Source organism: Artemia sp. Qi Xiang Cuo, chromosome 6 (genome assembly GCF_049724085.1).
Source record: "Artemia sp. Qi Xiang Cuo chromosome 6, ASM4972408v1, whole genome shotgun sequence".
NCBI lineage: Eukaryota > Metazoa > Arthropoda > Branchiopoda > Anostraca > Artemiidae > Artemia > Artemia sp. Qi Xiang Cuo.
Genome location: NC_142799.1, coordinates 76,417,563 through 76,441,865, shown reverse-complemented (window position 1 = coordinate 76,441,865; position 24,303 = coordinate 76,417,563). Strand labels below are relative to the sequence as shown.

Here is a 24,303-nt window from a genome sequence, read left to right as displayed (position 1 = left end):
AGAAACTTCAAAAAATGCTCATTCAATTGGAAATTAAAGGGCTAGTGTCCTTTTCAATAGTCAAAAGTGATTGGAGGGCAATTAGCCCCCCTCCCTACGCCCATCATTTCCCCAAACACATCCAGTAAAAATTTTGGGATAGCCATTTTGTTCAGCATTGTTGATTTCCAGTTAGAAATTATGTTTTTGAGGAGGACACTCCCCCACAGCCCTCAGGGCAAGGGTTATAAGTTATGCCCCAGGGGCATATAGGGTTCTTAAAGGAGGCGTTGTTGTAGAAACTTCAAAAAAGCTCATTCAATTGGAAAAATCAAAGGGCTAGTGCCCTTTTTAATAGTCAAAAGTGATTGGAGGGCAACTACCCCCCCACGCCCATCATTACCCCAAACACAGCCGATCAAAATTTTGAGATAGCCATTTTGTTCAGCGTAGTTGATTTCTAGATGGATAATGTAGTTTTGAGGAGGACACTCCCCCACAACCCTCAGGGCAAGGATTATAAGTTATGCCCTGGGGGTACATAAGGTTTTTATTGAAATCTTTGTCTTAGAAACTTGAAAAAGGGTTCATTCAATTTGAAATTCAAAGGGATAGTGCCCTTTTAATAGTCGAAAGTGATTTGAGGGCAACTAACCCCCCTCTCACGCCCACCTTTTTCCAAAACACATCCAATCAAATTTTTTAGATAGCCATTTTATTCAATGTAGTTGAAAGTTTCAGAAATTAGGACTTTAAGGCTGACAACCTCTCCCCCCACAGCCGTCAGGGCAAGGGCTGTAAGTCATGCCCTGGGGAATATAAAGTTTTTATTGAAAGCATTGTCATAGAAACTTCAAAAGGGCTCATTCAATTGGAAATTGAAAGGGCTATGACCTATTTTAATAGTTGAAAGTGATTGGATAACAACTAACACCCTTCTCATGCCCACCATTTTCCTAAACAGATCCAATCAAAATTTTGAGATATCCATTTTGTTCAGCGTAGTTGAACGTTATGAAAATTAGGTATTTTAGGATGATAACCCCCTCAGAGCCCTCAGTGCGAGAGTTGTAAGTTATATCCTAGGGGCATATAAGGTTTATATAGAAAGTTGTTGTACAAATCATAGGCAGCACAATTGCACTGCCTAAGTAAAGAATGGGGACACTTAAGAACAAGACAAGAAATGGGGACTAAGTAAAGAGGGGGACACTCCCCCACAACCCTCAGGACAAGGGTTTAAAGTTATGCCCTGGGGGCATATAAGAATGATGTTGGCACAATATATTATTTATTAATTTTTTCCTTTATAGCAGGGCACTTAGTATCAAAGAAGTTGTTGTAGAAACTTCGAAAAGCAGTCATTCAATTGGAAATTGGAGTGGCTTGTGCCCTTTTTAATATTCAAAAGTGATTGGAAGGTGACTAACACCCATCTCACGCTTGCCATTTCCCTAAACACATCTAATCAAAATTTTGAGATAGCCATGCTGTTTAACATAGTTGAAAGTTCTGGAAATTTGGTCTTAGAGGATGACAACCACCCTAACAGACCTTAGGGTTACGGTTGTAATTTATTCCCTGGGAGCATATAAGGTGTTTATAGAAAGCATTATCGTTTCCAAAAGGGCTCATTCAATTTGAAATCAAAAGACCTAGTCCCCATTTTAATAGTTGAAAGTGATTGGAAGGCTTGACATTTTTATAATAAAGATCAAAGTGGGTATAATGTACTATTTGTTGTTATTGTTGTTGTTTAGACCAGGACACTTCATATTGAAGGAGTTGTCGTGGGAACTTTGAAAAGGGCTCATTTGATTGAAAATAGAAAGGGCTGATGCCCTTTTTAATAGTCGAAAGTGATTTGAGGGCAACTAATCCCCCTGCCACTACCACCCTCCCACGTCCACCCTCCTATGCCAACCCTCCCATTTCTGTCTTAAAATTTAACCAAATCAAAATAGCCTAAGTGTATCCAAGCTATCAAAGAAAGTAAACAGATTTTTTTTTTGCAAATGGTATCAAGATTTTTATTTCAGGTCAACTAGAGGAGGTATGAAACTAAATTAAACATTACTATTTGTGTCCAGATTTTTAAAAAGGTGTAGGCTATGTTGTTAAAAATTGCTGAAAATTTTCTCCAGCATACAAATAGCAGGCCAAACTATAAAGTCTTAAAAACGAATAGATTTAAAGAATTATTTTCTTTTTCCTGAAAAGACTATGTCAATATAAAACGAACAGAAATTAATTTAAAAAACTTTTTCCACCAAATAAGTTTTTCAAAGAAAAGTAAAGAACTTCATTAAACAAAAAATGAGCAAAAATAAAATCAAATAATCTATGCAAGCATGATCTACCACAAATAAGCATTGATAAATAAATGAAACCCAAAACAAACAGAAATTACAATAAATAACCAAGTCAAACTCAAAACGAGCAGAAATTAACATAAGTTGGGTGCAAAACCCCTATGCCTTCCCATGGCCAGAACAAAATTTGCGCTTTACTGAAAAAAATATAAATGTTTTTACTCTTATAACTTTAATAAATTAAATAATATTAACATTTTGATTACTAAATATCAGTATATGTATATTAAACTGACAATGCACATTCATTTGTATTTTTTCAGTAAAGTGCAATTATGTTCTGGCCTTGGGAAGGCATAGGGGTTTTGCACCCAACTTATATTAATTTCTGCTTGTTTTGAGTTTGACTTGATTATTTATTGTATTTTCTGTTTGTTTTGGGTGTCATTTATTTATCAATGCAGATTTGTAGTAGTTTCACGCTTGGTAGATTATTTGATTTTATTTTTGCTCATTTTTAGTTTAATGGAGTTATTTACTTTTCTTTGAAACACTTATTTTGCGGAAAAAGTTTTTTAAATTAATCTAATTCAGAGGCATGCTGTATACTAACCATAAATATCATACTCCATTATTTTATATGTACCATTTTACCAAAAGTACTGTATCTTGTTTACTCTAATACTGCTAGCAGAGTACAGGGGCAGATCCAGGATATTTTTTTTGGGGGGGGGGGGCAAAATAGTTTGATCTGATAAACTTGCAGTAGGAGCAAGTTCAATATAACACAAACTTGCATTAATTAAGTAAATTACACTACTTTAGACTACATTAGGGGGGGGGGCTCCCACCCCACCCCCCAATCCACCACTGGCAGAGTATAGTATTCAAAGTCTGAAGTATACTATATATATAGCCTATTGCTGTTACTTTATGAATGGAGTTGTAGACTCAAGTGCTATTGGTATTACAAAGATAATGCATACCCAACTGCATGCTTGATACTCATTGATCACTGTACTATAATTATAAAAAGCGACATTTGATGTTCTGGGAGAACAATACTGATTGGCAGCCTAGCAGTCACATGCATTATGAAGATGTGAGATTAGTTTTTCCCAAATCTAATACCCAAAATAAACAGAGTTTTACTGTTATATTGTAGTGTGGTTGTTTTAGGCTACTAATCTTCCACATTCCAGCTTTCCCATTACCTGATTTAAATGTATGTACACCTTGATAGCTACCAGCCCATTTAAGATTCTTTCAACAGACAAATAAAAAATTTTGAGAGAATTTGGCTTTTTGTGCAAAATTTGGACATATATTCACTTTCAGTTGAAGAGAAGTGGAATAAGTAAAAGCTTGTCCACAAGGACAAAGGACAACAATGACTTGGAAGCAAATTTTCACATAACAACATTGAATTCAATGAGCTGTTAGTTTGAACATGTTTTAAAAAGCAGCAGTGTGAGAACAGATACATCTCTTCTTTCAGAAGAGAAGAGATACATCACCTGGTAAAAAAAAAAGAATATCAAAAACAAAAATAGCTCTTTTTTGTTTTTTAGTTACTCTTTTTCAGAGTTTTGGTTTCTGTTAGATCAAGTTACTTACAGTTCATTACCACAAAATGTTTGATCAATCTCCAAACACAGGTATCAGGTAGCAGAGTAAGAAATAAAGGCCAACTATGGGTAAAAGATATAAATCTGAAAGTAATATAAAACTTTGCAAGAACACAATCTGGAAATAATAACAAGATTTTTACATTTGGCTATAATATACAATTTCTTATGAATCTTGTTTTGGGGTTGCTTCTGTTTTAATCAACTATTTCCCAAATTCAAAAATAATCTATAGCTTAATTTAGTCTCATTAAGAGAGGCAGAGGGGAGGGGCTGCAATTTTTACAGTAAGATTATAAGATAAGTTTTGACTGGCAAATCCAATTCTACCACAGTTTTCTTATTCAAATGTTTTTATGTCAGGATTAGCTTTCATACAGGGTTAATAATTGTTCAAGCATTAAAAGTTGTGGAGGTAGGCCAAGGTATTTAAAAAAAAATTCCAATGCCCTAATATGAGCAGAATATCTATTGTGTATAATTTCTTTTACTTACTTAAAACCTTTCCTAGACTATAAAAACATCCTAGACTGCATTTGAACCCCTCAATCAAGCATGGTTGCCCACCAACAATATTGTTGGGGGAAGGGCACTAGAATAGCAATGGTGAGAGGAGGACAAGGAGGGGAATACATTTTAAGATAAAAAGTTACATGCAAAATAAAATTCTTAAGGAAAAAAGAAAACTACTTAAATTTGTACACACCAAATGAAGCCAACAAATTTGTAAATGGTGAAGATTCCTGGCAAAAGATCAATTCCTTAAATTGGTACTTATGTATTATACTGCCAACACTCAAGAAGTGAAGTTACTCCTAATGAAATATGCCAAAACATGATGAAATTCAAATACTTTAGACACAAATTAAGGCTATATATTTGTATACTAGGAGTGAGGGGGGGGGGAGTAACCTGACCTAAACTAACCTTACCTCCACACCTAATTAATGTGCAAATGTAAAGCTCAAAATTTATAATTCCAATGTATTCTGTCACCCACCACTTGTTTTCCACTTGAGTGTTGGCAGTATAATATATATGTACTCTTTAATCTATCACCCATTCAATTATCATGTATTTAAGATTAATATATTATGCTTAAAACCTAGAGTAAAATATAATAAGACTAAAACTAAATTGCAGAAAATAAGAGAAACAGGTATCATCTTAAAAGGTCCATTTAATTTCTGAGTAAAACAACAGTTATATTTTGAAACAGCATGAAAAAAGGTCTTGAGTGGTATGTTCATCTAACTTATAGCTTGATAATGGAAATACCTCCAAATTTATCACAAAATCCCCCCCTTCTCTCTCAGCATAGGTACCATCATTTTATCTTGTTTCATTTTAGAATAATTTTTCAATCTAACTCTCTTATATTTTCAGACCTTTGAAAATTGAACAGAATATCCAAAGAAAACCAAATTTAAACTCACAGTCTAGCTGTCTAAAATAACCCTCTTTACATTGATGCTCAGAATTGCACTGAACATAAACATGTTCAAATGAAATGCTTTACCATGAGTCACAAGAGAATCTTTGATAAAATTGTAACAGTCATATAAACATTGTGATTTTACTAGCACAGGAAGAAAGGTCAGTAATTCAATGATCTATGTCTGGTTTCTGATGAGTAGTAAATAATTGAGACAAAAAGTTTGGAAAAGTAGTGAAAAAATTATGTCAGGTTAAGTGAAAGTGATAGTTACTAGGGGTTGCTAGTGATAAATCACTACAGGTGGCAACCCTGAATGAAAGGGGATTTTTGGGTAACCAATTTTTTTTTTAGAGGACAGAATTTGGGTAAAATTCCCAAAAATTTGGGGATAGTGGAAGTGCTGGTATTTTTAGACAAATCTGCTGACAAATTTTACTAGGCCATAAAAACTGCCAAGTAGCATTGCTACTGTGCTACCCCACTTTTTGCATGGAGGAGGACAACTTGTGTTTTGGACAGCTTTTCTTTGAGCAAAAATTATTTTTATATGTAAAAATGGAATTTTCAATGGAATGATATTCAATTTAGAAGCTCATTTTTAGGGCTTTAAAAAATTCATCAGTGGTTTAGCCAGGAATCAAAAGTACATACTGTTTCCTACATACTGTTACATACTGTACATACTATTAGGCTATATATAAGTTTATTAGTTGAATATATTAGATATTAGTTGAAGTGAATCATTAAATTAGGCTAGATATTGGTTTTACATTAGTTTTGCAAGCTAATGTTGAAGTTAATCAATAAATTATGCTAGATTTTAGTTTATTATTTGAAGATATTAGATATTAGTTGAAGTGAATCATTAAATTAGGCTAGATAGCCTATTGGTTTTACATTAGTTTTGCAAGCTAATGTTGAAGTAAATCAATAAATTAGGCTAGATATTAGTTTATTAGTTGAAGATATTTAATATTATTTGAAGTTAATAATTAAAATAGGAGATATTTTGGTTTTAGATTAGTTTTGCAAGATAATGTTGAAGTAAATTAATAAATTAGCCTAGATATTAGTTTTACATTAGTTTTGCAAGCTAATTTTAAAGTAAATTAATAAATTAGCCTAGATATTAGTTTATTAGTCAAGCTAAGGTTGAAGTGAATCATTAAATTAGCCTAGATATTTGTTTTACATTAGTTTTGCAAGCTAATGTTGAAGTGAATCAATAAATTAGGCTAGATATTAGTTTATTAGTTGAAGATATTATATATTAGTTGAAGTGAATCATTAAATTAGGCTAGATATTGGTTTTACATTAGTTTTGCAAGCTAATGTTGAAGTGAATCAAGGCTATATATTAGTTTATTAGTTTAAGATATTATATATTAGTTGAAGTGAATCATTAAATTAGTCTAGATATAGGTTTTACATTAGTTTTGCAAGCTAATGTTGAAGTAAATAAATAAAGTATGCTAGATATTAGTTAATTAGTTGAAGATATTAGATATTAGCTGAAGTGAATCATTAAATTAGGCTAGATATTTATAAGTAGTAGGTTTAATGTGTCACTGAGTTATATATTTCTGTATATAACTTATATAGGCCTAGTCAGTGAGTTACACATATTTTAAGTAGTAGGCTAAATATGTCACTGAGTTATATATTTCTGTATATAACTTATATAAGCCTAGTCAGTGAGTTATGTATATTTATAAGTAGTAGGTTAAATATGTCACTGACTTATTGCCTTTGCAAAATAAAAGTGATCCGTTTGTCTGGCCTCCCCCAGGCCATTCAGCATGTCCCCAGGTGGCGATAGGGGAACGCTCTACAGATATGTAGGGTACCTCCATAGGAGGCATGGACCAAGGGGGGACCTTGTCCCTGGGGGTCCATAATAGACTCTGGGGCACCCTTGCCCGGGGTCATAAATACAGGCGGAGGAGGAAGAAGGCCCCTCAAATGCAAACTCAAAAGGGCCCACTGGTTTATCCACAAGGTCCATGAGTTGCAAACCTTCTCCCAGCAATGGGTTAAATTGCATGGTGATGCAGAACACCATCGCGGGAGGATCCTCTATAGGAGGACAACTGTGGCAGGGCGTAAGATCCAGATCTATGGACAACGGCCTCTGCAAAGGGCTGCCTCGACCTTTTCGGGGTACCAGTAAGACTGGGGACCTTGCGGTCAACTCTATTCCCACTTGAGGAGTGGTGCCCCTCAAGGAAATTATAGCCTAGTAAACGACACAGCATTCGCACGGGATTCTGACTAATGGACAATTCTTCTGGGATTGGTATGTTTTGATGGGCGTCTTTGGGCTGAAAAACCTCTTCCTAGCTAATTTATCTATTACGGGTTGCCTCCCCGTAGTAGCATAATATTTGTAGGCATGAATATATAATGAGTCGGAGGTAATAGACTTGAGATTGTCTGTGCAGGATTTCGACTCTTGTTGATAGAAGAACATCGGCAAGCGCTGAAAACCATGTTGCGACCAAGATGGGCCCAGGATTGCACAAAGCCTCCATTCTTGGAGGTCCCAGGGACTTCTTGCTGTCCGGTTCTAAGCCGGCTTAAGCACTTCGGTGTAGACTTGAGAAGATATGTGATCCCCGTCCTGCACTGGTATCCGGGATCATTGCTTTTCCTGAGGCGAAAAAAAAAAAAAATTTCAATGATTTAAAGAACATGAAAATTGGAACTTGGAATGTTACGACATTAAAAAATGACTATCGTATCGACATTTTGACTGACGAATTCAGACGATTTGAACTGGATCTATTAGGAGTTTCAGAAACTCATATCCCAGGGGTAGGAAGCATGAAATTAGGTGATTTAGAATTTGTTTACTCAGGCAGGAAGGATGGGTCACATAGACAGGGAGTAGGGCTCATGATGAATAAGGAAGCTGCTAAGTCTTGTTTAGGCTGGGAAGGTATTAATAATAGAATACTAATTGCTCATTTTATGACTAGAAAGTTCAAGGTATCAGTTAGAGTAGTATACGCCCCTGTAGAACCGACTGATGGAGATAGTAGTGACTCAGATGAATTCTACTTACAGTTACAGGAGCAAATAGACAAGGTCCCACGTAGAAATATGATGTTATTGCTGGGAGATTTTAACGCCCAGGTTGGTAGAAATAAGGATAGATGGTATCCCAGCTTAGGTAAATTTGGTGTAGGAAAAGAAAACAGTAATGGATACAGACTTTTGCAATTTTGTAGGTATAACAATCTAGTTATAACCAATACGGTGTTTGGTCATAAAATTGCTCATAAGCTAACATGGTATTCACGTGATGGTAAGACAGCAAACCTTATTGATTATGTTATAGTAAATCGAAGACTGGCAGAATCAATAAAAGATACTAGGGTATGTATAAGTGCTGTTATTGATGTTAAAAGTAAAGAACACCATCTAGTAGTGTCTAGGATTAATTTAAAGCTGAAATATCGGAATGTTAACTACCTCCCGGGAAGTTATGATGTTGGTAGACTCCAGGATGAGAATTTGAGAGAAACTGTCCAGGAACAGTTGAATACTAAACTTGAGAGTTTAAAATTTGATAATGTGGATGATGGTTGGAATAATTTTAGAAAAATAATTTGTGAAGTTGCTGAAGGTGTATTAGGGAAGAAAGCTAGAACTGCAGCTAAGATTATTAGTGAAAAAGCTTTAAGTTTAATAGAAAGGAGAAAGGACTTGTACAAGAATTATCTGAGTGATAGATCACATGAAAATAAAAGAAATGTAAAGAAAGTGGAGAAAGCATTGAAATATGAACTAAGGAGGTGTGAAGTGGAGGCCATGGATAAAATTGCCGAGGATTTAGAAGATGCAGCTAGACGGCATAATAGTAAAATATTGTACTGGCACGTTAACAAATTGAGAGGTAGTAGTCAATCCGGACTTGTCCCAGTTAAAGATAGGAATGGGGTGGCAATTAGCGATAAGACAAAAGCTAAAGCGAGATGGGCCGAACATTTTAAGAATTTGCTTAACCGAGATAGAGTTGCAGGAAAAAATATAGAGGAAAATGAAAAAGTTTGTGATACCTTGGATGTGAAGGAAGATTTCTTTTGTGAGGAGGAATTAGAAACAGTACTAAAAGGATTAAAGAATAATAAGGCTCCAGGTGCTGATAGGGTGGTAAATGAGTTTCTTAAATATGGTGGCTCTGAGGTTAGAAATAAGTTATTGGAGATTATGAATATGATTTTTGAAAAAGGGGAAGTACCTAATGATTTTAGGAAAACCTTAATTAAGCCACTTTATAAGAAAGGTGATAAAAGTGAGTGTGGTAATTATCGAGGTATTAGTCTGGTCTCTGTAGATAGCAAATTACTTAGTAATATGATACTTTTTAGATTGAGAGATGCCGTAGACAAAGCTTTAAGAGAAGAACAGTGCGGTTTTAGGAAAGGTAGAGGATGTGTCGACCAAATTTTCACTCTTAGGTTAATAATTGAGAAGTGCCTAAGTTTTCAAACACCTTTGGTCCTCAGTTTTATAGATTATGAGCAAGCGTTCGATTCTGTTGATAGAGGAGCTTTAGTAAAGGTTTTATCCTTGTATGGTATACCAGACAAATACATTAAAGTGATTAGTGCTATGTACGAGAATAACACTGCTGCGGTTAAGGTAGGAAATGAGGTTAGCAGCTGGTTTTGTATTAAATCAGGAGTTAAGCAGGATTGTGTTCTATCCCCCTTTATATGGATTATTTTGATGGACTTTGTTTTAAGGAGCACAGGAAAGGCAATGGGAGACCACGAAATCAAATGGGGAGGAAAAAGTCTCCTGGACTTGGATTATGCTGATGATTTAAGCATCCTAGATGAAAGTGTGAGCAAAATGAATGAAGTTTTAGAGGCTTTGCGAGTTCAGGGTGCTAGTATTGGTTTGAAAATTAATGTTAAGAAGACTAAGTCAATAAGGCTATGAATAAGTAAAGATGAAAAGGTGACGTTGGGTAATGAAAAGATTGATCAGGTGGACAGTTTCACTTACCTTAGTAGTATTATTTGTAATGAGGGTGGGAGCAGTGAAGATGTTAAAAGTAGAATAGCCAAGGCTCAGGGTGTTTTTTCACAGTTAAAAAATGTCTGGAAGAATGGGAAGATAAGTCTGCAAACCAAGATTAGAATCTTAGAAGCTACAGTGATGACAGTGGTCAAATATGGCTCTGAAGCATGGACGCTCTGAAAAGTGTATGAAGATTTGCTAGATGTTCTCCAGAAAAATTGCTTACGGATTGTTCTGGGTACCCGGCTGACTTACCGTATTTCAAACAGTAGGCTGTAAGAAAAAAGTGGTTCAATACCGCTTTCTATGGCTTTAATGAAAGAAAGGTTGAGGGGGTTAGGGCATGTTGTTCGGATGAAGGATGACAGATTGCCGAAGATTGTTCTTTTCGGCCAACCATCTAGGGCTAAACGGAAAGCAGGTCGTCCCCGTCTGGGGTTGGAGGACGTAATAAAGAAAGATTTAAATTAAATGGTAACTTCGTAGGCGGGTGTAAAAAGGGAGGCTTTGAATAGATTGGGGTGGAGGAGGAGCGTGCGTAGCTGTGTTGGCCTCAGGCGGCTTGGTGCTGCGATGAGTTGTTAGTAGTAGTAGTAGTAGTAGTAAAAATGGAATTTTCAGACAAAATCTTCTAACAAATTTGAAAATTGCCAAGTAGCATTGCAACTTTGCTACCCCACTTTTTGCACAGATGCATGCAGATATCAACATAATTTAATTAAGCTAGGATGAAAGTGAATACATCACTTAATGCCTTTCTTTATCCTCTCTTTATAATTCAGTAATTGCTTCTGCAGGAAATTACAATTTTGGTCATACTCTGCAAATAGATTCATCAAACTGAAATAGATTTTGACAGAAGGAATCCACTCCAAATGGCAATTTTTTCTCACTAGCCTAGCTAGTTTTTTTAGGAGCACATTTTAAACTTTTGGTTACTATGGACTAGGAGTCATTCTGCAAAAATCCAAAAACAAACAGCATCAACTAGACAGAGATCTACTTTCTGGTCAGTTGGAGCAGTAAAGACTAGAACCCATTACCTAAAGAAGTAGTGTTGGCACCAACTCTAAACAGCTTCAAAAACCATCTTGACAAGCATCTACAGATAGAAGTATTCATTCATAATACATAATACACAAAAGTGATGACTTTGTGCACTAGGCACACTATGTTGAGCCAAAATTAGAGAGTGCCACAACAGGATATGATATCCTAGTAAGAGGCATTCTTCCTGTAAGTTAATTATCATTTTACTCACAAACTCAATTATAACCTATATAACATAACATAACCTCTCTAAGCTTACCCAAATATTTAGCCCATAAGTTTTAAAGCACCTAATGTTTTAAAGTGGGCCTAGTTTTCAGAATGTCATAGCATTTCCAGTAAAATTCTACATTAGCTACTTTTTGATATCTTGGAAAGGGGTTAGGTTAGGAAAAATGAAACTTTCAGGGATTTGTCTACAGACTAAATTATGGGTAAATTTTTGGTAGTTCATATTATTGACTTATGAATAAAGTAAACATACTACTTGATGCCTTTTTATGCTCTTTGTGAATATAATAATCATTTTTGTTGGAAATGAATTTTACCCCCACCCCTATATATATATATATATACCAATTCAGGGTATATAGGCATATTTGCATATTAGGGGGGGGGGATAGTATAGACTTACCTCTCATTTGTATCAGAAATAAAATTTAACCCTGATATGCAAATATATCACACATTAGGGGCTCTCCTCATATTGAGTTAATCTTTTGCCTTTTACTAAAGATTACAATAAAAAAAAGACCAGTTCAGATGGATTGGGCTTATGTTGAATGTTGGTAAGTGCAAATATACTTCATTTAATTTGAGTGCAAGTCTCCCTCTTAACTGCGGTTTTTTCTCTATTCCCTGTGTCTCTTCTTTTCAGTGGCTTGGTCTTCACATTACTAATAATCTCAAAACACTTTGGGCTCTGACAGTTTCTAATGCAAAAAAAAAATTCAGATAGGATATTCAAAATTTGTTGCAAATAGAGGGAGGTACAATAGAAAAGCACTTGGGAAATTATATTCTTCGTTTTGTGATCATTCTATTCTTTTTTTATCTGGTTTTCTTTCTATTCTGAAGCCTAAAGATCTGAAATCTATCCAGACTTATAATTTTAAATTTTCTTGGTACCTTTTGTGCCTCTCTCTGTGGTTCCAGAACCAGCATCTAATATCACAATTCAGCCTCCCTGATTTACAGGAAAAAGTGACTGTGCTTGCGGGAACGCTGTTGTTATCTGCAGGTCTTACTGAGCACCATAATTTATGCCATTTTATTTAAATAATTGTTAAGTGTGTGAGTTTGCTTTATTGTTTTTTTTTTTTTTTTTTTTTTTTTTCTTGATGTACTCCACTTTTTTTTATAGTGGGTAATAAATAAATTATTATTATTATATTCATTTCCAACAAAATTCAGTGAAATTCATTTCCAACAAAATTCATTGTTATGTTTCAAAAGAGCATAAAAAAAGGCATCAAGTGGTATGTTTACTTTATTCATAAGTCAACAATATCAACTGCCAAAAATTTACTAAAGGGTGAAATTCATTTCCAACAAAATTCATTGTTATATTTCAAAAGAGCATAAAAAAATGCATCAAGTGGTATGTTTACTTTATTCATAAGTCATCAATATCAACCACCAAAAATTTACTAAATGATGTCCTGGGAAGGTATTTTGAAGGGCAACTTTTGCCAAATCATATTATTGACTTACAAATAAAGTTAATATATGACTCAATGCTGTTTTTATGCTCTTTCCAAACATAATATTCATTTTTGTTGGAAATCAATTTTACCCCCACTCCTATATATACCAATTCAGGGTACATATTTGCATATTTTATTTAATTTTATTTCTTATGTAGGCCTAAATGAGAGGTAAGTTTAACCCCCCACCCCCCTAATGTGCAAATATATACCCTGAATTGGTATATATGGGTGGGTTTATTTGAAAGGAGCATAAAAAAAGGCATTGAATGGTATATTCACTTTATTTGTAAGTCAATAATATTATTTGGTAGAACTTAATCTTTTGAAGTACCTACCTCTACTCCTTCTCTCTCTAGAGGCCCATGACCTTTAAAAATCATTGTTTTATGAAAGTGAAAGGTTGCAAAACAAACCTTCTGCTTAAATGAAGTACAAGAAAATTGTTTTCAGCTTCAAAACTTTGCTTAATTCCAATTTATGAGGTTTCAAGGATCTACAAATATAGTTCCTAAATTTAGAAAATTAAAGCATGGGTATGGCTTAAAATTCTACTCAAATAACAGTAATTTTAGTTAAATATTTACCAAATCATTTTATTAAGTTATGACTAAAGTGAATATACCACTTGAGGCCTTTTTTTATGCTTTTTACAAATATAATGATCATTTTTGTCACAAATGAATTTTAGCCCCCACCCCTATATATACCAACTTGGTATATATTTGCACATTAGAGGGGTGGGGGGAAAGTTTAAACTTACCTCTTGTTTACATCAGAAATAAAATTACCCCCACCCCACTAATGTGCAAATACATACCCTGAATTGGTATATATAGGGGTGGGGGCTAAAATTCATTTCCAACTAAAATGATTATTTTATTCATAAAGAGCATAAAAAAGGCATCAAGTGATATATTCACTATAGTTGTAACTCAATAATATGATTTGGTACATATTTACCAAATTTAAAAACCTAAGAAAGAGAAACCAATAACTAAAAATTAAGGTAAAATGTTGTTTTGTTGGTAAATATTTAGCCTACCAAATCATATTATTGACTTATGAATAATGTGAATATACTGCTTGATGCCTTTTAGTATGCTCTTTCCAAATATAATAATCATTTTTCTTGGAAATGAATTTTACCCTCACCTCTAGGCCTAGGCCTATATATACCAATTCAGGGTATATATTAGTACATTAGAGGGGGGGGCACAAATTTTATTTCTTATGTAAATGGGAGGTAAGTTTAAACTTTACACCCACCCCCCTAATGTGCAAATATATACCCTGAATTGGTATAGGCTATAGGGGTGGGGTTAAAATTCATTTCCAAGAAAAATTATTATTACATTTGGAAAGAACATAAAAAAAGGCATCAAGTGGTATATTCACTTTATTTTTAAGTCAATAATATGATTTGGTAAATATTTACCATTTTGTCAAAATTTCAATAGGCTAGGTACACTAGGTACACTAGGTACACCTGTCAGGTAGGCAAATTTCTAAGACTTAGAAATAATATGGTTAAGATGGTTGCTTGGCAATACCTCCCCTGAGTATGTTTTTGGCCCTGGATTCATTACTGAAAGTTCTATTTTCTTAACCTAATCCCTTTCCAAGATAGGCTAGCAAAAGTAGCCAATCAGAATTTTACTGCATTTCATTCCAGAAAGTGAAAAAGCAGATATAACATCAAATATATTATTCCAGAAAGTTCATATCTGGACTTGAAAAGTTAGGCTAGTAAAAACAGCCTAGGCTATGCATTAAAAATGCTTAGGCCTAACATTAAGGCTTTAAGCAGCCTGTAAAAATACTTCATGTATACAACATAATAGGGTAACCCATCTTGTTACTAACGTTCTCATGTGTAAAAGAGAAATATAGTTTCCAGAGACTTCAAAAGATCAAATATGGATTCAAGAAATTAGGAATACACAGGTATGCTTTAAATCTTCTATTCTTCTGGGTACTATATTACACAAATATAATAGTCTGTAAATTTTCCTGTAGCATTTTTTTGAAAAATTAAACACTACTTACATTCAAAAATTAATTTAAAACATAGAATATATGGTTTTTAATAAGTTGATTCGAAATATAGTCAGAAAATCATTCATTTTGAGCTATTTTTTTATTTATTCCAGACAGGACTGCCAACTGTCGCACTTCTGAATTGTTTTCTCACTTCTTCCATCATCTTGGCACTTTCGGGTATGCAACTTGGAATTGGAATTTCTTTAGAAAGTCTGATTATCCAAGAAAACGTCACGCAAGAAGTGCAAAAGCTTTCTGTGTCTACTGGAAAAACGATTTTAATATGTGAAAAGCAAATATTTTAAAAGCGACTATTCTTCAGTATACCACTTGTTCTGCTGCTAGAGTAGTGCCTCTTCGTCTGCGCAGTATGGGAGTTGACCAGAATGGGAAAAGAGCATGGAACGATTTAAGAGCTAGCAAGTAAAGTGCACGACTGGATAAAACAGCACTCGGTTGTCTACTAACAACATAATTCTTTGTTCTTCATTTTTATTTTTGACACGTTCTGGTTCTCCCTAGCGTCTGTAATGCTCGCTGTCAATTATCTTCTAACTGCATTCTTATTTGTTCTCGCTGTCACATATCTTCTAATCACATATTTCTTTGTTCTTCACTTTCATTTTTGATTTATTCTGATCCTTGTTGTCATATGTCTTGTAAACGTATTTTTTTTTTTGCCTCTTTGTAATTTTCGCTGCTACTTATCTTTTAACCGCATATTTATTTGCTCTTCATTTTTGTTTATCATTACTTCAGACATTGTTTCAGTATCAGCAAATTTTGTGTTCTTTGCTTTCGTTTTGAGTCTTTGTAGTCTTCACCGCCGCTTGTCTAGTAGCCGCCTATTTCTTTGCTCTTCACTTTACTTTTTAGAGAGCTGCTAGAGTAGTGCCTCTTCGTCTGGGCAGTATGGGAGTTGATCAGAATGGGAAAAGAGCATGGAACGATTAAAGAGCTAGCAAGTAAAGTGCACGACTGGAGAAAACAGCAACAGCTACAGGCCCATTCTTTTAGTTTTGCAGCCAAATTTATTGGTTTAATCCTGTGTATAAGCTTGGAAGAGAGTATCCCCATCGGTCCCAGGAACAACTTCGCTGCAGGGTTTTATATATTCATTTTCATTGTCAGTGGTCTTTTATCCGAGGATGTGGTCCCAGTGAAGCAGCAGGTTTATTTGTACCATCCTCGATTTCCTACATTTTCATATAACCATTAGCATAGTTATTTGTATCTTGCAATATTTCATCCAACAGATCCATAAGGTTACGATGGATTTCATAATTTAAAGGATGTGTATGACGTTTTTTAACAGCTTCATTGGGGTCTAAAAGGTAACTTTCGGCATATTAAAGTGGTTCAAAATTACCTTCAGGGTCTGTGATGGACGTGGGACTTCCCTTTATTGGGTGCTTTTCTGTGGAAATATGGAGGATACCATAATGAATTTATTCAATGTTGAAGGGTTCCAATGACCTGTCATTAAAACTTGTGCTGTTTAGATCATCTTTGCCGGTTTGTACTGGGTTTTGCATCAAAGTTTGTTGGCATCTAAGATTGCAATAGCGTTGTTTTTTTTCAACACAATATTTCTTTCTTCTTCACTTTCAATTTTGACACGCTTTGATATTAACTTTCGGTTGTCTACTAACAACATAATTCTTTGTTCTTCATTTTTATTTTTGACACGTTCTGGTTCTCCCTAGCGTCTGTAATGCTCGCTGTCAATTATCTTCTAACTGCATTCTTATTTGTTCTCGCTGTCACATATCTTCTAATCACATATTTCTTTGTTCTTCACTTTCATTTTTGATTTATTCTGATCCTTGGTGTCATATGTCTTGTAAACGTATTTTTTTGCCTCTTTGTAATTTTCGCTGCTACTTATCTTTTAACCGCATATTTATTTGCTCTTCATTTTTGTTTATCATTACTTCAGATATTTTTTCAGTATCCGCAAATTTTGTGTTCTATGCTTTCGTTTTGAGTCTTTGTAATCTTCACCGCCGCTTGTCTAGTAGCCGCCTATTTCTTTGCTTTTCACTTTACTTTTTAGAGAGCTGCTAGAGTAGTGCCTCTTCGTCTGGGCAGTATGGGAGTTGATCAGAATGGGAAAAGAGCATGGAACGATTAAAGAGCTAGCAAGTAAAGTGCACGACTGGAGAAAACAGCAACAGCTACAGGCCCATTCTTTTAGTTTTGCAGCCAAATTTATTGGTTTAATCCTGTGTATAAGCTTGGAAGAGAGTATCCCCATCAGTCCCGGGAACAACTTCGCTGCAGGGTTTTATATATTCATTTTCATTGTCACTGGTCTTTTATCCGAGGATGTTGTCCCAGTGAAGCAGCAGGTTTATTTGTACCATCCTCGATTTATTACATTTTCATATAATCTTTAGCATAGTTATTTGTATCTTGCAATATTTCATCCAAAAGATCCTTTAGGTTACGATGGATTTCATAATTTAAAGGATGTGTATGATTTTCTTTAACAGCTTCATTGGGGTCTAAAAAGTACCTTTCGTCATATTAAAGTGGTTCAAAATTACCTCCAGGGTCTGTGATGGACGTGGGACTTCCCTTTATTGGGTGCTTTTTCTGTGGAAATATGGAAGATACCATAATGAATTTATTCAATGTTGAAGGGTCCCAATGACCTGTCATTAAAACTTGTGCTGTTTACATCATCTTTGCAGGTTTGTACTGGGTTTTGCATCAAAACTTGTTGGCATCTAAGATTGCAATAGCGTTGTTTTTTTTAACACAATATTTCTTTCTTCTTCACTTTCAATTTTGACACGCTTTGATATTAACTTTCGGTTGTCTACTGACAATATAATTCTTTGTTCTTCATTTTTATTGTTGACACGTTCTGGTTCTCCCTAGCGTCTTTAATGCTCGCTGTCACAAATCTTCTAACTGCATTCTTATTTGTTCTCGCTGTCACATATCTTCTAATCACATATTTCTTTGTTCTTCACTTTCATTTTTTATTTGTTCTGATCCTTGTTGTCACATGTCTTGTAACCGTATTTTTTTGCCTCTTTGTAATTCTCGCTATTACTTATCTTTTAACTGCATATTTATTTGCTTTTCATTTTTGTTTATCATTACTTCAGACATTTTTTCAGTATCCGCAAATTTTGTGTTCTTTGCTTTCGTTTTGAGTCTTTGTAATTTTCACCGCCGCTTGTCTAGTAGCCGCCTATTTCTTTGCTCTTCACTTTACTTTTTGACTCGTAATTATAGTTTTTGCAAGTATACTAACCAAATATTTTTTGTTCTTTATTTTTGCTTCTCATTACTTCAGATAATTTTTCATTGTAATTTGCCCCAGCTGCTTAGATTAGTATTTTCATATATGATAGTCTAGGATGTTCATTTTCAACCATTTGTATTTCTCAGGTTGTCCTCTTAATTTTGTCTCATTTGATGAGTTAATTTGTTCATTTCGAGCAATTTTTAATTTACGATTCTGTCCTCTAGGTATTATGAAACTGCTGGATACGCCTTTTGTAAATAGACTCATTATATTTGGCATGTTGTACTTAGCCTTGTTTCTTGTTCATTAACTTGCGACAGTTTCAACTATTTCCCTTCAGAAAAGTTTAAGGGGAGTGGAAACTTCCTGAAAGGGTATAAAGAGGGAGGCTTTGTATAGATTCGGATGGAGGAAGAGTGTTAGTAGCTGTGTTAGCCTCAGTTGGCTTGGAGTTGGGGTGAGTATTAATGGTAGTAGTATTATTAGTATTAATATATGTCTTGTGTAATTTTACATGCGTCATAGACAATAAAAACGGTAGAACCATTCCTGAGGTGGAGATGACGTATTTGTGCTTTTGAAATATGCTCATAAATATGACGTTACTCGTATGTTTTTTTCAGAAAATAAGATTCTTAACGAATTTTCTTCAACTTTTGACTCTATATCCTTGATTTTCGGGCCAGAATACCCCAGGATACCAATTTTCCGAAACAAATATGGAGCTGTTTAGACCCCAGCGCCGCACCGGTAGATCAACCGAACGTCGTCAACAAGAGGCCTAGTCGAACGCTACCGGAGTGTTATAACGCTGCCGGCGCGCCAAAGGCGCGCCACCATCAGCAGAGGTGGCGGTATTCGGTCGAGTTTACAAAAATTGTGCAGCAAGTCTTCATTGTGTCAACCGCAAAGTTGGAGTTTGTCCTTCTCGTGTGGCTTAGTTTTTCGATCTTCCTGATTAGAAATCAAGCAAGGCTTGCACTATCGCTGAATCTTGGGTATTTCACTGAAAATCTATGCGTCACCCAGAAATAAAGTTGGTTCCCCGAATCCCCGAAAATCACGCAATCACGGTGCCATCCCTAGCGATTTATCACCAGTGACTTTCCCTGCCAAATATTACTTTGCATACAATAATTCTTCACTACTCTCTTGTTCGTTAAGTTTCGTCTCTTTTGTTACGTTTCATAAGAACAAGACAGACGCATTGTGGACTTGCAAGTATTGTAATATACATACTTCTTAACATTTTTACAAAAAACAGTATCGTCTTTATAAAATGAGTTTAAATCATTTCGAACGTAGTTTCCCAATCGCTGTTTCTAACATCGTTCGTAGTCAAGAATTTTATTTTCAAGTTGAATAGAATTATAGAACGAATTCACTACTATACAGCTTCAGCCTTCAGTTGGATTTTGAAATTTACAGCCGACAGATTGTTTCTATGGCTGAATTGTAAGTGTGCAGATTTTTTTTTTTTCTGCTGTTTTTAGAGAAGATTTTCTTAATGTTTAATGCTCAATCGTTGAACGCCTGAATGTTTAATACTCAATTGTTCGGAAGCTACCCCAAAAATATGACTCACAAATAAATTGTAAATTATTGCCTATAGGGGGGGGGATAGGGCGCTATCATTTTTAAGTGATAATGCCTTATTTTTTTTTTATTGAAAGCAGGGATGCCAAAAGGATAATTATTTTTTTTCATGTAAAGTGGATACAGAAGAAAATGATATCAAATTCCCTAGGAAATCATTGAAATGTTTTAATAGACCCAGGTCCCCCCATTAAGACTTGCTCATTGTCTTGGGTATTTTGCGATTTCTCATAGGCTACTGGCCTAATTTGGCTTTTGTGTGTGCTCCCTTTAAATTAGATTCTTTGGATCTTATTGAATGCCACGGCGAATCTATAAACTCAATTTCCCAATAATTTGAGGTATATCTGAATAATTTCGACATTTTTGTTGTTGTCTTTGTACGCCTTTACTCATACCCTCAATTTATTTCAAGGAACACTAAGCTGTTTAACGTTATTTTGCGTGTTTGTTTGAACCATATAGTGACCTACTTAATTGTTAAGTAACTTCTTTTTCTAATGAAAGCTGAGACGGTATCCTATCAAGGTGGTATCCAGAGGGGGGGGGGTAGGGGGGCATTACATTTAAATGATAAGATCTCGAAATTTTTTATTGAAAGCAGGGATCCCAAAATTTTATTTTTTTTTTAATTTAAAGCAAAGAAGGCATTTTATCAAGGTGGTATCCAGAGGGGAGGGGGGGGGGGGTAGTGAGCTATCATATTTAAATGATAATACCTTGATTTTTTTTTAAAGCAGGGGTGCCAATAAGCTAATTATTTTTTTTATTTAAAGCAGAAACGGTATCCTATCAAGATAGTATCTATAGGGGGGGGGGCATAGGGAATTATTATGTTTAAGTGATAGTACCTTGATTTTTTTTTTTATTGAAAGCATGGATGCCAAAAAGTTCAAAAGTTGACAAAAATTAACAAGATTTTCGTGAGTTATACTTGATACAGCACTTGCATGGTTTTATCGTCCAAAGGGAAAGGTACATATGCGTCCAACCCGTTTTTTTTTCTTATTGATGAAACGGGTTTAATTTGAAAACATTCATTCATAAGTACCAGAAAGATTCACACTAAAACGAATTGGTGTGATGAAAGCGATATCGACATCCCCACCTAACGTTGCGCTCGAGTGACAATGGCGCCCTTGGTCCAGTGCCCAAGTTACATTAAAAGGCCAGTTCATAATAAAAGCTTTCAATTTGGGAGGTTCAAGGAGGAGTCTTTGACAGTCTTATGACCTCAGTGTACTAGATGTTGCAACGTTCTTACGTATCTACAGTGGTTTAAAAAATTCGATCACCCCACGAATGATTACCAAAAATATGCACAAATATAACAAATGCAACATATGGAATATTATAACACTTTTTTCAAAGCTTTGAAGAAAAGCAAAAAAGGCTACATACCCCTAACTACGCTTGAAAGCTATTTTAAAAAGAAACTCTTTGGAAATGACCATAGCAGAAGCTTTGAGCCTGGGTGGGAATCTAAGAGAACTGTTTGAGTATTTTCAGCACAGGTGACTTATTGTTGCGACTTTCTTAAATTTGGTAATTTTTGTGAGCATTTGGAAATCAAAGCTTAAACTCAATAACTGATACTAAGTGTCCTAACATTTTGCTTGGATTAAAAGTGACGAACTAGAATGAAAATCTCAACATCTTCTTGGAGCTACTTTGGTCTGTATATTATTTCATTTAATTACATTTAAAACGGGGGAGCTTTTCATTTTTTACCAGAAAATAGCTGGCATTTAATTTTTCTTCATACCGAATAAACCATTAAGTGTTTTTTGTTTCATTGTAATTGAAGTGTTCATCATGTATTTTTCAATTTGATAAATTTACTCCTTTTAGATGCAGTTTATAATTTGACTGATTTTAGGTATTTATCAATTTATAATTTCGAATGAATCCCCAGAAGAGAAAAACGAATAATATCCAAAAGAGCAGCCAAAAGCAATAAAAAAGCAGCAGTTCAGCCTTAGCCTACATGACATATTCTATAAAGAAGCCAAAAAACTTCAAAATGCATTTTTTAAATTGTAATTAAAAACCAGTTTTTAATACAAGAAGTCTTTTTAAGAATCCATAAGAGCAAAAAAAAATCAATATCAAAGTCACCCATTTCAACTCTTTTAAAGGTGACAAAACAGATATAGGCAAAGGGCATTATGAAAAAATTAAGCTTCTAAGTTCAAGTTATATTCAAAGTTTTTACCCAGATAACTGACGAATTTTGTGATACGGTATTTGAAGTTTTGTATGCAGTATTGCTCGATGAAAAAACTACTAATTTTGATAATTATTTATGTTAAGAAAACATTACCAATAGATACTTCAACTACTCGTATTATGCAAGGGTTCTGAAACGCCACAGCCATTTCGTTTCTACTACATTTCTACTTCTCTTGATGAATAACGAAGAAGAATTGTTTCCAGCCAGCAACTCGTAAAGTCTTGAACTCATGAATAGGCTTAAATCTGTTTTAAATATAAGCTGTGATTTGAGAAAGATTGATGAAAACATTGATGTTTGACGTTAACATATGATCGCGCTGGCGGCGCGCCGCCGACATCTTACCGGCGGCGCGGCATGGCGTGAGGTTTTTGGCCCCGCCGCCTCCGGTCTTCCCTCATCGGCGCGGCGCCGGGGTCTAGAGCTGTTTTCAAGAAAAAATTCATACATTCATACATGCATAAATAAATAAATATTCAACTATTTCACGTTTAAAAAATACAAAAATGTTTATTGAATATAAATTTAAGTCGGCGAACATGAACACATTATTTTACATATTTCTAAGTTTTTGTTCTGTAAATTCTTCTAAAACTGTCTGAAAATGTAATTTTCTTTCGTCTTTACTTTCAGTTGGCATAATTGCTAAACTATTTAATGTATTGCCGATTCAATGTTAAAACAGATAGTTTTCTATTAGTTTTGGCCTGGAAAAGGATCTCTCTCCAGGAGCAATGGTTACAGGAATTGTTGAAAATATTTCAAAATTTCAAAAAAAACCGTGCTTATTATGATTGCAGCAGGGGCCCTTTCAAATTTGGAGAGCGATTGAGCCCAATCGCTGTTTATCTGGCCCTGAAGCTAAGTACTAGTGCAAGCTAAGTTAGGCCGATTTTTAGGTGACTGCAAACTTTGAGCATTGCACATGAAACCAGACTGAGTGGAATGCATTTTTAGGCTATAATACTTTCAAGGACCTAGCTGGCGACAGCACTGCAAAGGAAAATGCAATGAAAATGTTTGATTTCATGTGTGATCCTTGTGCAGAAGTATATTAGTACTTTCTGGTGTTTAAACTTTAGAAAATGGTATCCGGAACAACAATTTAAAGTCTGTGCTAACTTAAATCCATCGAAAGCTCAAAAACTGGAATCAGATCTATTCATATTTTTGGAAGTCTTTCATTGAACCAGAGAAAATAAAAGCACTAGCAATCCCTTCAAAGTGGACTTAATACCGTCAAGTTGTGTTGATACTGAAAATTTTAAGGTCTGCCCAAACACAATGTGCTATTTAGAAGCCAAGAAAGATTCCAGTCTGTCAACTGCCCATTGATTAATTAAAATGGGTTCAAGTAAATTTTTGAGGTTTGTTTTTTAAGTTCAGCTCCCAAACGAACAAACGAATTTACCACAGTAATCAATCCTTCATAGTTTGAAAACCCTTAACCCTGAAGACATGGGCGCCCATAAGGGGGGGGAGGCAGGAGGGGTACAAGCCCCCTCCTGGTTGAATGATGCTGCCTTATTTTTTGTATTTTTGTTTTGAGATTTCTATTATATAGCATTAAAAGTGCCAATTGGACCAGGTAAGCCCCCCTGGAATTCAGCTTATGGGCGCCCATGCCTGAAGAAGCATTATCTGGCAAATTTAATACTCCAATTACGTTGAGGATGTGTTTTCATGACCTACTCGGACAATCTGAAACAGAAAGGGACAAGACTCGGAATAAAACTATCCGTCAGTGATGTTTATTTCTTGAAAAAGATCAAGAGGTACTTCTTGCTGTGGGACAGAATTCTTTGACTGGCCCTGTAGTCTCCGGGCCATCACTGGCAAAGCCGAGGGGCAGGACTTTCGCTGAGCTTAGTGATTTTGTTTTGTATTTATGTACACTGTGACACTCAAAAGCAAGTGCAGAGTGGAAGTCTTCTGAACTTAATTGCCTCAAAACTAAAGCTTAAAATTCACTTCTAAACGACACCTGAACGGACATGCAGCATAAGCAGTAGGTGTGCAAGGAGA

The 24,303-nt window shown here is 35.0% G+C and overlaps 1 protein-coding gene across 2 annotated transcripts in view; it reads right to left on the bottom strand.

Moving 5' to 3' along the window:
* Positions 1–15,274, bottom strand: part of Sos (Son of sevenless guanine nucleotide exchange factor) — a 157,282-nt gene extending 142,008 nt beyond the window's left edge. Inside the window, exon 1 of one of the 2 annotated variants that reach the window (XM_089090363.1) lies at positions 15,194–15,274. The gene's annotated coding sequence lies outside the window, so the exon portion shown is untranslated. Of the gene's footprint in view, positions 1–15,010; positions 15,106–15,193 lie in introns of those variants that run through there. The other variant, XM_089090362.1, reaches the window with a different exon arrangement.
* Positions 15,275–24,303: the final 9,029 nt, after the last annotated feature.